The following is a 13,236-nucleotide window of genomic DNA, read 5'->3' as shown; positions in this document are numbered from 1 at the left end:
GGGCCTAGGCTTGTGGAAGGGAACCCTGAGAGGCCCAAAAAAAGACATTGTTGAGTTGGAAGAAGAGGGGTCTAGGCTTGGTCAAGGAAATCCTGAGAGGACCGCAAAAGACATTAAGTTTGAAGAAGAGGGGCCTAAGCTTGGGGAAGGGAACCCTAGGAGGCCAACCAAAGACATTGTTGAACCAATGTTCAAGAGAGGCATAAACCTTGGGGAAGGGAACCCTGAGAGGCCTAACAGGAACTGTGTCTTTTTGTTTGGAACTGGAAGGATCGAAGCATGGGGAAGGGAACCCCAAGAGACCGATAGACATTGTGAACTCTATTGATTTACAGCAAGAGCCCTATGTGGAAGGTTTCAAGGGCACCCGTTTTGAGTTGATCTCTTTTGAACAGCAGAACTACAGCTATTGTTAAGACTACCTGAAACCAGCTGTGGTTTACAATTCCTTTTTAACCACCATTTTTTCTTTACGAAGATCCCTGAACATATTTGACTGCAACACAATGCATGGAGGCTCCTCCAACAAAGTTCAACCATTCCAAGGGGCAGTAGCTAAGACCATCAAACCCCTTACTGGCTGGTCTGGGCTTGGGATAGACTGCCCTTCCCCACCCATCATCGTTGACAGCTGTGATACCAGCAGCTGTGTCATGAAAGGCAGTAGATTGTACCCTATTTATGAAGATATGCTCCAAAAGTATCTGAGTATTGGCGTAAACTGGGGTTTACTCTGCAGGCCCGGTACCATCCCCCTCAGAGTGTCTAGGGAACATTTGTCCACTACCTGGCCTAGTGGGAGTTCAGCTGCTGAGATGCCCACACAGACTAGGGCCGTCTCATGAGACCAGCAGTCATGATGGCCTGTTTAGGTTTGCCCTGGCAGGCTGGATCTCCATTTCTATTTGTCAAATCCCCACACAGACAAGACCCTTTGGGTGTTTGAGAGCGCTGGTGCCTCAGTGCTAGTGGTACCCTCAATCTTCTATGCTACAGTCGCTGACCAGCCATGTGTCTGTTATTTCCCTTCATGTTTTTGGGGACCTTTCTTGGAAGCAAGGTCAGAACGTTTGCCTTTACACTCTTTATGTTTACTTTTTTCAGACGCCTCTGCTTTAGGTGTGCTTTCCTGAGGCTTTCACTGGACATGAGTACTCACATAGCTATCAGCAGGACATGCTCACATGCAACCAAATTAAATACCCCTCCAAATGTGATTCTCCCTTTTTGTGGGGTATTGCAGAACATGGGCATTTGTCACGTGGGCTTCCCTCAGTTGCCACTGCTTGTGACACTTCCCAACCCCTCAGAAGATTATATTCAGGTCTCCCTTTTCTCCTCGAGCTCTAGCTTGCGCAGCTCTGCCATTGCCAGATCCCTCTATTTCTGTTCTGCTAGTGCTGCCTTATCCCTCTGCTTATTCACAGCCTTGGCTACACTCTCCTTCTCTAAAAGGTGCTTTCTGTAGGCCAGTACCGTCCCAGATAGACTACCCTGGGACCTGACTGAGTCTTGGGACCTAACTAAAGCTCGGGATCTAACTGAGACTCAGGTTCTCTTGAAAACCATATTAGTGGCTACCCTCTGAGAAGAATGGGGGTAACAACTGTCACTATCACTGCCACCATCCATGTCTACTCCCCCAGTGGAATGCTTCCAATTATTTGTGGTGGCGTTCAAATCGGTGGCAAAACTATGCTTCAGATGGGTCGAGTTAGTGTTGAAAATGGGCGAGTCAATGGCTCCTAGCAGGTTTAGAGGGAGGTAGAATCAGTTGCTTTCACTCTGTTGAGCCAGCGATGGGCTTGATATGGGCTGCTTGGTATCCAGTGAAAATGCTGCCAGCAGAAATGTAGTCAGTGAAATAATCATGGTGAAAATACCTCTGCCGTGACAAAGTAGCCAAACAGAAAGTAGTCAAAGAAATGCAGCTGAATGGTAGCCAAAAAGGCAGTGCTGCTAGGTTAAGTGATTGGGGTAAGGAGCGATTAGTGGGCTTAAGATTGCCTGATTTAGGGTGAAGGTTTAGGGTAAGGATAGGGGTCAGGGCTTGAGTAAAGATTTTGGTTCGAATTAGGGTAAGGGTTAAGGGTCAGGGTGCTTGTGGAAGGGCTTGTGATGTTGGGGTTTGGTTAGTGGCCAGGGCAGAGTGTTAGGGTAAGTTGTAGGATAGCGGTTATGGTAAGGCTAGGGCTAATGGAGTAATTGTTTGGGTAAGCATTTAAGAAAGGGACAGGGAGGCTGGAGAGGGCTGGTTATGTTGGCAAAGGATAGGGATTAGGATAAACCTAGGTGTTAGTGTAGAGTGAGTCTTGGGGTACATGTTAGGAGTTGTGTTTAGGGTAAGGCTAAGGTTAGGATTAGAACAATGGTTTGGGTTAAGAAAAGTGCTATGTAACGTGCGGAAAGCTGCTAATGGGGTTAGAGTTAACTTCACTGTTAATATTTTATTTATTTTGTGTTTTATATTGAGTCACCTGCAAATAAAATGCTTTAGCGTGCTGAACTGTTTGTGTTAGGCAAGGGTTCAGGGTAGAATAAGGGTTGTAATTAGTTAGGGTAAGGTTTAGGAATGTGGGTAGGTCCTAATTGTTAGGGTGAAGGTAGAGGTTCTAGTAGAGTCTCGGGTCATTGTTAGGGTCTACAGACTTGCACTTTTGTACATTTTAAAATAGATTGTTTGGCAACCTTTACACTGGCAAAATGTTCACTCTTTGCATTGCTTGTATTGAATGACTACATTTTTTAAAACAACTTTTTAATCAATACTTTTTTTCGCCTGACTACATTTTTCCTGGGGACATTCTCACATAGAACCGTCTGCTTCAGTGGGTTGAGCCGGCATCTATAGTTTTGGCACACAATCAACCAGTAACTACTGTAGGTGCCTGTTAAATGGCCCTTGCCAGGTCGATGGCAGAGGGGCAGCTTGAAGTCAGATGTGAATCGGCTGCAGCCACACGAGAAGAGGGTTGGGAATTCAAGAATGTGGCCGGCGGAGGTGCAAGTCTGAGTAAAGTAGGGTCTCATTCAGAAACCAATACAAAGCCACTGGCATGGTAGTAGCTTGCATAAAGCCAGGTGTGAATGCACTACTCTTCGGTAGGTGCAGTCAGAGTGGAGCACCAAGAGAATTCAATTATGAGGGCAGGGCAAGGCAGGCTAGCTAGCAAGAAACAAGAGACACCAAGGTTTGTGCCGTCTCCTCAGCCACAATGTAATTAAGCATAATTACAAATAACAGTGATGAATGCGTTGCTGGCGGTTGTGGGGGAGTATTCACTATACCACATCATAGTGCGCTGGAAAATCGTTGTCAATTTGTAACTGGCTACATTGTTGCGTGAGAGGATGATATGATATGATAGGTTATTTATAATGCGATTAATACCAAGAGGTTTCTAAGTGCAGACTGAAGTAACAAAACCCTTGAAATTCAAGGAAAACACTTTAGTTGCATGGATCTTAAAATGAGCAATACATTGTAACAAAACCTTTGAATTTCAAGGAAAAACTTTAGTTGCAGAGACCCTGAGGTGAGAACTTAACGCAACAAAACCCCTGAAATTCAGCTAAAGCCACCTTAAGTTCACACCCCTGTTGCGCAGCCTAGACCACACTGATGACATTATAAATCACATCACTGATGCCATCACTGGTGACAACACTAATTATATTGAATATAACTGATTACATCAATAATGGAATTAGACATACCATCATTTATAAATTAGCTAATGAAAAGTTTGATTACCTTAATGACAATTTAGTCCATGGACTTGGCCATGACACATTCTGGTCACTGGACAGTACCAAAGGCCATAGCTAGTGGTCGGTTACTGTTAAAAAACGACAATGTGCATGGTGAAAATCCATGCCTAGTAGCCCATCACTGTTTTAAAACATACAGTGGGCAACGCTGAATGCTGCAATCATTGGCCATGGCTAAAGGCCACAGCTAGTGCCCATTAATATGTTAGAATATACAGTTGGCACAGCCAGAGGCTGTGGCCACTGCCTAGTATTGTGTAAAGACCATGGGCCTCATTCCGAGATTGGAGGTAGTCATGGCGCTATTTGTGCCATAACTGCCTCCAATAATGGGACTGAGTCCGGTGTTGTTCAATGGGGACTTATCGGTGTAGTGCGACCCTGGCAGGACTGGTAAATCCCCATTGAACAACCCATTCCCCATTCCCATTTGAGCCCCCATAGGGCTCAATGGGAATGGCGAAGGCGCTATTTATGGGCCTGCTAATGAAAGGCCTGTAATTTTGGCCTGGTGCCCTAACGGGACCCGTAAGGGACGTGTGGTCCGACCACACGTCCCTTGCAGTTCCGGTTAGGGGACCATGGAATCGGGCGGTAGGGGATTACCTGCACCAGTCTCCTTACCGGTGCCCGGTATCCCCTACTGCCGACTCGTAATGACCCCGCATGGCTAGTGGCTGGTTAGTGTATATAATATACAGTGGGCAAGCCGGAAGGCCATCGCTTATCGCATTTTATTATTTAAAAATATACAGTGGACAGGGTTGAAAGCTGTATCCACTGTTAAAGGCCAAAATCTATGGTTGGTAGCCTATTAGTGTTTTAAAATATTCAGTGCACATGGGTGAAGGTTGTGACCACTGTCCATATCTGTAGGCCATGACTAGTACCCATTCATGTGTTCAAATATATTTGGCCATGCACACTGACCATGGCTGAAGGTCATGCTTAATGCCAGTTACTGTTGTAACGTAATTAATGATTTCACCAGTGATGTGATCTGTGAGCCATCATTGTGGTCATAGGCTGCGCAACAGGGATGCGAAGTTAAGGTGGCTTTAGCTGAATTACAGCGGTTTTGTTGCGTTAAGTTCTCATCTTAATGTCCCTGCAACTGAAGTTTTTTCCTTGAACTAAAATATATGTATACACACACACACACATAACTTTTTCACTCTTTCTATCTGTCTCTCTGTTTTGCTCTGTCTCACTCTAAGTCTCTTTTTATGTGGGTGCGAGTCACATTGTCAGGTGTGGGTTCGCCAGAGCCACCACAGCCGTTGCTGACAGCTGTATGACCAGAGGAAAAACACCCATTTACTGTGTGCTAAGGGGCAAGCTGGTTTTTTGTGTGTGCAATAATAGCTATTAAAAAAAGGAAAGTATTATATTGTACTAACAATGTAAACTGGCCCCTCTTAAAATGTTACAATGTTCATGTCTAATGATCGCTTCCAGTATATATTTTCGTCATAAGAATGCTATACTTGTCTTACTGTGCGAAGCACATTATCAAAACCAAGAATAACCAGAACAATTATTTTCTGATAGAAGATTATCATTCCAAGATGGACAATCTGGTACATTCCTATTCTAATCTTTCTAAATACCCTTAAGGGAAACAATAAGGGTAGAAATAACACCATTGAGGGTTGCAGCCTGCTCTACATAAAATCAAAGCACATTTTGGAAAATAAGAATGTCACAGATCTTTATATTTGACAAATATGTCTGTAATAAAAGGGGTGCATGCTTACATAATACACACTTGGTTTGGAGCTCGTTTTATTTTTCACACCACCCTAAAATGAAAATGTTGTCAATTTGAACAAAGTATACTGATGTGGAAAGCCTTGTCTTTTGTTTGCATGTGAGGACAGAATGGCTGCAACATCAGTTGCTCAGTTCTAAATACAGAGACATTCCAGGAGAATTATATATATCAGATTTAATTTTATTTTTATTTATATAGCGCTATATGCCAAAGCACTTTACAGGAATAAAATAAACAGTACAATTCATGAGAAACCATCTGAGAAAGAAAAAATAACAGGAAAGCAAGTGTGTGGTTTTGTGGTCTGACATTGTATTCAAGGTAGATGTAGTTTTACCACACTTTAGAGAGTGGGTGTTGCACAGTAAAACACACGGGTAGCAAAGTATTTCTTTTCATTTCTTTTATCACACCCACATTATAAGATAAGGTTATATAGTTTAGATTTATGTTGATTATGAAGATTGAGATTTATTAAGTATAGTTGGTAATTGTTGTAATGAGCAGGATTTACCATGTTAGAATTGCCCATTGTTAAAGCCCAGATGATAGACGAATGAATACACAATGGTTGTGAAGGACACAGTGAGATATGCGAGAAGGATCCAGACAGCAGCATTGCCAAAATGAAGAACTAGGTTGCGAGCATAGCACCCCCCAACCACCACTGAAAGTAGGGCACTTGGTTCAGGGTTAAAATACATTGGTGAAACAAATAAATAGAAGAAACTATTTCCAGGAGCAGGGCCTCAGACATGATTTTTTTCCATGCAACTATTCAGGTGCAAGGGGCTGGAAGCCACGAGGCCCAATTATGGGGAAGGTATTGTGGTGTTCCATGGGTTTTAGCAACATTTTGACCTCGCTGATTTCCACTCGCTAAATGATTAGTTCTTCTCGGTGGGATGCTACAGCCCGAGCTGTGTCAGGTGTCAGTGTCCAATTAGGGCAGAGATTGTTTTAATCAATTATAACATGAAGGGTGCCAGCCAATTAAAATGATGTATTTCGTGCTGACTATGAAATTATATTTTGTTTGAGGGGGTGGTATTTTGATGGTCATGAGAAAGGAAACCTGCAGTCATATTGGTTAGTGTATAGTGTCCTTTAGGGGTTTAATGACGAGTAGCCAATGGAAATGTTAGGATTAGAATTAATGTTATATTTGTAGAACATGTTCATTTTGTGTTTTTTTGCTTTGAATATGGTAACCCGAAGCGTGCGTATTGAGATTGTCCTTACTTCAGTTTCAAGGATTTGCCTGATTCTCCCGGCCATAATTTTCAAATAAAAAGCAGTTTTGTCTTGCAATGTGCGCATTCTATTTTTGATTACTTTCATATTATTTTTAGATTACTTTGGAAGACTTTACCCTTACAAAGTTAAAGAGCAGACATGATTCAAAAGGGAGCCAGTGGAGTGAGGCAAAAGCAGGGGCAATAGAGTTGCGAGAGGAAAGAGAAAGGAGGAGAATAGCGCAGTTGGAGATAGAACGGAGGGGAGAGAGATGAGTAGCAGGGAAGCCAAGGAGAAGAGAGGAACAATAGAAGAGATAGGAGAAAATAAGGGATGAGACAAGAATTTTGGTTGCAGGAAAAGAGAGAAAGGGTTGAGCCTTTTGGATATTAAAAACCAACAGGAGTGGGAAAAAGTGGAAATATGACGGGAGAAAAAAGTGAAGAGTCAAGAAAAACACCAAGATTCCAGGCAGCGAGAGAGAGAGGAATGGGGAAAAGACATTAAAGGGGAGGTGGAGGAGGGGCCACGGGGATGGCAGGGAAGAAGAGAACTTCAGTCTTGGAGGGATTGAGATGGAGGAAATGGGCCGACATCCAAGACTAAATAGCAAGAAGGCAAGAGGTGAGAGTAGAGTGAATAGACGGAGATAATTACGAAAAAGAAAGAAAGATCTGGGTAGTGTCAGCATCAAGATGATGGGAAAGGCCAAAAGAGGAGATGGAATAGTATAGAGGGAGAAAATCAGGGGGCCCAGGACAGATCCCTGGGGTACACCATACTGAAGAGGAAGGATGGGAGAGTTAAGGCCAGCCCAGGATACAGAGTAAGTGCGATTAGAAAGATACGAGTGAAACCATTTCAGAACTGAACCACAGAGAACAAGAGTGGAAAGAGATTGATTAAGGGAGTGATCAACAGTGTTAAAAGTGGCTGACAAATCAAGTAGAACAAGAAGAGAAGATTGCGTAGAGTGGCGAGCAGAAACCAGTGCATCACAAACAGAAAGATCATATCATATCGTAAGGGCAGTTTCAGTGGAGTGAAAAGGACAGAAGCCAGACTGATGGATAGGAAGGAGGCAAGCAGTGTTAACATGAGTAGAGACTTGAGAATAGACGATCCACTCAAGAAGTTTGTATATTAAAGGTAGGAGCGAAGTGGGTCGTTAATTAGATGGGAGAGAAGGGTCCAAAAAAGTATTTTTAAGTCTAGGAAGAATGGAGGCATGTTTGAATGAAGAATTAAAAGGCAGAAGGCTGATGGGAAAGATTAAAGAGTAGGGCCAAGTATGAAGAAAGGCAGAGATAGACTTTAGGGATAAGAGAGGAAGGAGGCAGGTCAGAAAGAGAGGCTGTAGGGTGGGCTTTATGGAGAAAGCAAGAAATGTCGGCAGCAGAGAGGGGAGGAAAGGAAGTTAGAAGAGCGAGAAGGGGAATAGGAGTGGGAGGGGAAGACGAGGACAAGACAATAGATGAAAGAAGAAGGGTGACTTTAGAAGAAAAGTAACAGGTAAGGTCAGCAGCTGAGAGGAAAGAGGAAAGAGAAGGATCAGGGGTAGAAGTAGAAAGAATACGATTGAGGACCTGGAATAAACAGCAGGGATAGAAGGAGAGAGAGTCTAGAATGTTGGTATAGAAGTGTTGTTTGGCAAGAAGAAGAGCAGCGTCATAGTCTGAATGGAGACAGGAAAGATTAAGAAAGTCAGAAGGGGATAGAGATTTCCCCCAGAGGCATTCAGCGCAACATAGAGAATGATGCAAGGAATGAAGAGATGGAGTAAGCCAAGGTTGAGTTGGCTTGCATGACGGAAAGAAAGAGGAAGAAGGGTAAAGAGAATCAAAGATAAAGGTTGATAGCAAAGAAGAAAAAGAGTTGACTGAAAAGGATGCAAGAGCATCCAAAGAGGGAAGGGAAGATGTTAAAGAAGAAATAAATAGGGAAGTGCCAAAAGGCTGAATGTCACGGAAAAAGAATGAAGAGGAGGGAGAGGAAGAGTAGGGGTGAGGGGAAAATAAGTGAGAATAAAAGAAGAGAGTGATCAGAACGATAAACAGGAAGGGCCAAAACTGAAGTAAGGGCAAGCGGAGAAGAGAAGACGAGGTCCAGAGATGAACCAGAAATGTGGGAAGGAGGAGTGGAGACAGGTGCAAGATGGTAGGAATCAAGAACAGCGAGAAGAGGAATGGTTGAATGGGTGGAGGAAAGATGGAGGTTGAAATCACCAAGAAGAATTAAGGGAGCATTAAGTGGGAAAAGAGAAGAAATAAAGAGATCAAAATCATTACAGAAGGAGTAAGGAGGCGCATGGGGGCGATAGATCAAAAGTAAAGTGATAGAGGCTTTGTGATACTCAAATGACGGGAAGGAAGGAAGATTGGAAAGAGGAGGAAGTAAGATATAGAAAGAACAGAAGAGAATACCACCACCACCCCCACAGTCGAACAGACAGGGGGTGAATGAAAGTAGAAGAGGAGAGCAGTAGGGGGTGACAAGGTTGGTTGGAGTAAGCCACGTTTCAGTGAGACAAATAAATTGAAGCTTGAGAAGAAGCAAAGTATCGACGACAGAGTGGGCTTTGTTGCAGATGGAACGTGCATTTCAAAGACCAAGATAGAATGGGGAGAGGGAAGAATAAGTAGGAGGATAGAGGAGTTATGGGAGGGAACGTGAATGCAGACAGTTGAAGAATAATGGGAAGTACAAAATGAGGGGATTGGAGATGACATGGCGGGAGAGAAGCAGAAAAGGCAAAGAAAAGGAGCAGAAGAAGAATGTAGAAAAATAACAGAACAAGATGTAAATAAACAAGCACCATTAAGTTTTAAAATAAACAAGTTCCCAACAATGAGAAAGGTGAGGGTGCAGAAGAGGGCGAAGCTGGAGCCAGGGATGTAGCACCGGGGCCAAGGTGGTAGGACAGTGATGGTAGCAACACTGCTGGTAGCAACACTGCAGAAAAGAAAGAACAACAGACACTATAGATAGCAAAGAAAATAGAGTAGAGAGTAAGGTGTTGCTGCCATCTGCGGACAGCAGTGATTTGCCTGCAACTCTGCCGGGGCTTTGCCCCGGAAGCAGCTTAAATGACCTGCAGGGCACTGCAGGCAAGGGGGGAGGCATTCCAGGTCCAAGAAATCAGCAGAGCCAAACACTCTGAGCCGGACAGCAGGGGAGGGAGCACTCCCTCCAGGTGGAACACAGTCTGGTCTGGTCACAGGCATGGCAACAGGCACCACAAGACAGGAGACCTCCCAGGATGTGACAGGCTGCAGGACGTGGCAAAGCAGGGCAGGTGAGGGACCTTCCTCTCCACACTGCAGACAACAGTGACTTATCTGTGACTTCGCCGGGGATTCACCCTGGAAGCAGTTTAAATAATCTCCAGGTCACTGCATGCAAGGGGGGAAGGGCCTCCATGCAGAAAAAGTGGGCGGAACTAAGCACTCAGAGCCAGTCAGCAGGGGAAGGGGCACTACCTCCAGGTCGAACACAGTCTGGTCGGTCGCGGGGAGGGCATCAGGCACCATGAGACAGGAGACTTCGCAGGATGACACAGGCTGCAAGACATGGCAAAGCAACACAGATGAGGAACCTTCCTCTTCACAGTGTGGACAGCAGTGACCTTTCCGTGACTTCATTGAGGCTTTGCCATGGAAGCAGTTTAAATGACTTCCAGAACACTGCAGGCAAGGAGGGGGGGGGGGGTCCAGGTGGAAAAAGCGGGTGGAGCCAAGCACTCCGAGCTGGACAGCAGGGGAGGGGGCACTGCCTCCAGATGGAACACAGTCCGGTCCAGTCACAGGCAGGGCAACAGGCATCACGAGACACGGGCTCCAGGACACAGCAAAGCAAGGTAGGTGAGGGACCTTCCTCTTCACACTGCGGACAGCTGTGACTTTTCAGTGACCTCGCTGAGGCTTCGCTCTGGAAGCAGTTTAAATGACCTCCAGGTCACTGCAGGCAAGGCGGGAGGAACAATAGGCACAGCCAAGGCCTTAAAGCCAGACAGCAGGGGATGGGGCACTCCCTCCAGGTGGAATACAGTCTGGTCCAGTCACGGGCAGGGCATTAGGCACCAGGAGACAGGAGACTTCCCAGGATGACAAAGGCTGCAAGACATGGCAAAGCAGCGCAGGTGAGGGACCATCCTCGTCACGCTGCAGACAGCAGTGACTTGTCCATGATGTGATCTTGTATAGTGCAATGTGTGCTATGGCCGTGCCATCCTGGTGCGCAGGTTAAGGAAGACAAACTACCAGGGGAAGTTAGCAGAGGCAAGGAAAAGGTGAGATGCAAAACCCAAAGTGTTGATGGGGGCAGAACAAGAGAATGCTTTCTCTTAGTGCCAGTTTGTAGGTGATTTTAAGTGAAAATTTCTTTGGGTATGTGTACTGTTGCAGCCTAGAGGTCAACAAACAACTGAAAGCAAAAGGGTGATTTCCAGGTATTTTATTAGGAGCAACGGAAAATAAAGGATTAGGTCTAATAGGGGCTATCAAGTGGGATGTGTAAAAAGAGCAGATCTTGGTCAAGCTTTTCTTAGGACCCTGGTGCTCAGACCTTCTCTCTCTCTCTCTCTCTCTCTCTCTCTCTCTCTCTCTCTTTCTCTCTCTCTCTCTCTCTCTCTCTCTCTCTCTCTCTTCCCCCCCTCCCCCAAACAGCTCCCCCTTCAAGGCTGGAAACAGTCACTCACGATCTCTGTGCTTTATAATTCCATGCACTTCTTTCCTAATCTTGCGTAGAATCCTTTGTGTATTTGATGGATGAATCCGTATGTGTCTGTGGTTCTTATGGAATTTTGGAAAACTTGACACTACAACCCCAGCTGCTGGTCATCTGCACAGTGGTTAAGTGTCCGACTTTTTAGCAAATGTTGGACCCCAGGATTTCAGGCTCAACCCTTTTTTGTAGGCTATTTTGGCCCTTCCTTAGTTCCCCCCTCCATCACCTTATGAGTTTCTCCCAGACCTTTGGTCTTAGACTTGTCTCTCCATTGTCAGCCCTCCTTCTCATCCTTCATGTTATTTCATATTTTCTCCTTTCTCTATTCATCTGCAGCTCCTCTCTTTCCCCCTCCTTCGCTCTCCTCTTTTCCTCATCATCATTCCTGTGACAGAATTTGTGAGGGTGGTAACAGCCCGCACTTTTTAAATTTATATTTAAAAAACTGATGCGGGTCATATGGACTCTGAATTTGAGCTCTGCTTATAACACTCACCTTCATAAATGCTGCATGCCAAAACCATAGTGTACACATGTGACCATGTTAGAGACAGTCTCCTAACAACCCCCCAGCACTGCCTTTTCTGAATGCAGTCCTGCTGGAACCCAATATTTCAGCAAGAGGGGGGTTGCCTTTGTAATCACAAGCACCCCTTTCCCATAGAAATACTGGGCAACCTGGGGGCTGGTAGCAGGTTAATAACTAAAGATAAGCCATGTCTGGTTTGGCATGGTGGCTCCTGAGATTACACAGTTGTACAGCCACACACATTTGATGTCATGTTACTGTCAGCCTGGTGGACAGTGACCCTTGTATGACATGGCTGTGTGTGTATTCATTATGCCTGGGATGAGTTTCACACAGGCACCATATGGAATTTGGCCAGTTAGCCCTCCCATTTGATGCTCCTTGGGGTAGGTTGGATCTTCTCTGTAGAGAAGGAAGTCTTCATAGTGGGAAACTGCAGCTTCACAGACACCATTCTCACAAGGTGCTGATTACTGTTGTCAGACAGAGGAAGAGGGTGTAGTTAGAATAGCCCTGAAGAAGTGAGGTTCAGACGACAGAGTGGTCTTGCAATCTTGGAGTTTGTAAGGGTTCCCTAAAACCTCCTGCCCCCCTCTCCACTTACTGAAGACAAGCCACTATGGGTATGGCAGAGGGCCAAGGACACTTGTTAACGCAGTCAAGATTGGATTCCTAACAATAGGCTTGTTGTGGACCAATCCACTGTAGCATTTCCCCAATATAAGGGGGAAGGGGGCATACAGTGGGGACCGCCCCTTATTTGATCCATCTGTGCACTTCAAGACAAGAAGGATTCACATGGAATTGTGTTGGGCATACATCTATTCCAAAGTTTCCTGCTATAGAGATGAAGACAGAGACTTCCAAGCAAGAGTCACGGTCTTGTACCTAACCATCACCAGGGACTGTGGGGAATGACCAGCAGGATAGTCATACCCTTCTGCAACTGCGACACTGGTTCCCAGGAACCTGCTCACTGGAGACGATTGATCCCTATTATCATTCTCTAAAACCCTTCTTGGTTTTGAAGAACAGATGAAAGGACTCACCTTGCCCCTAAATCCCTGGACTAGTTCTCCCAGCAACCACATAACCAAGGAAGTGACCCCTGGTTCTCCCTAAATCTCTGAAATGCTTCAATTCTGGTTTAGGCATCTTCAAGGCTGTCAGAACTGCTACATGGGAACTGTCTGTGTTATCT

This window comes from Ambystoma mexicanum, chromosome 5q (genome assembly GCF_040938575.1).
Source record: "Ambystoma mexicanum isolate Mex_15411 chromosome 5q, UKY_AmexF1_1, whole genome shotgun sequence".
Taxonomy (NCBI): domain Eukaryota; kingdom Metazoa; phylum Chordata; class Amphibia; order Caudata; family Ambystomatidae; genus Ambystoma; species Ambystoma mexicanum.
The sequence above is the reverse complement of the archived record's forward strand: the minus strand, read 5'-3'. Positions refer to the sequence as shown.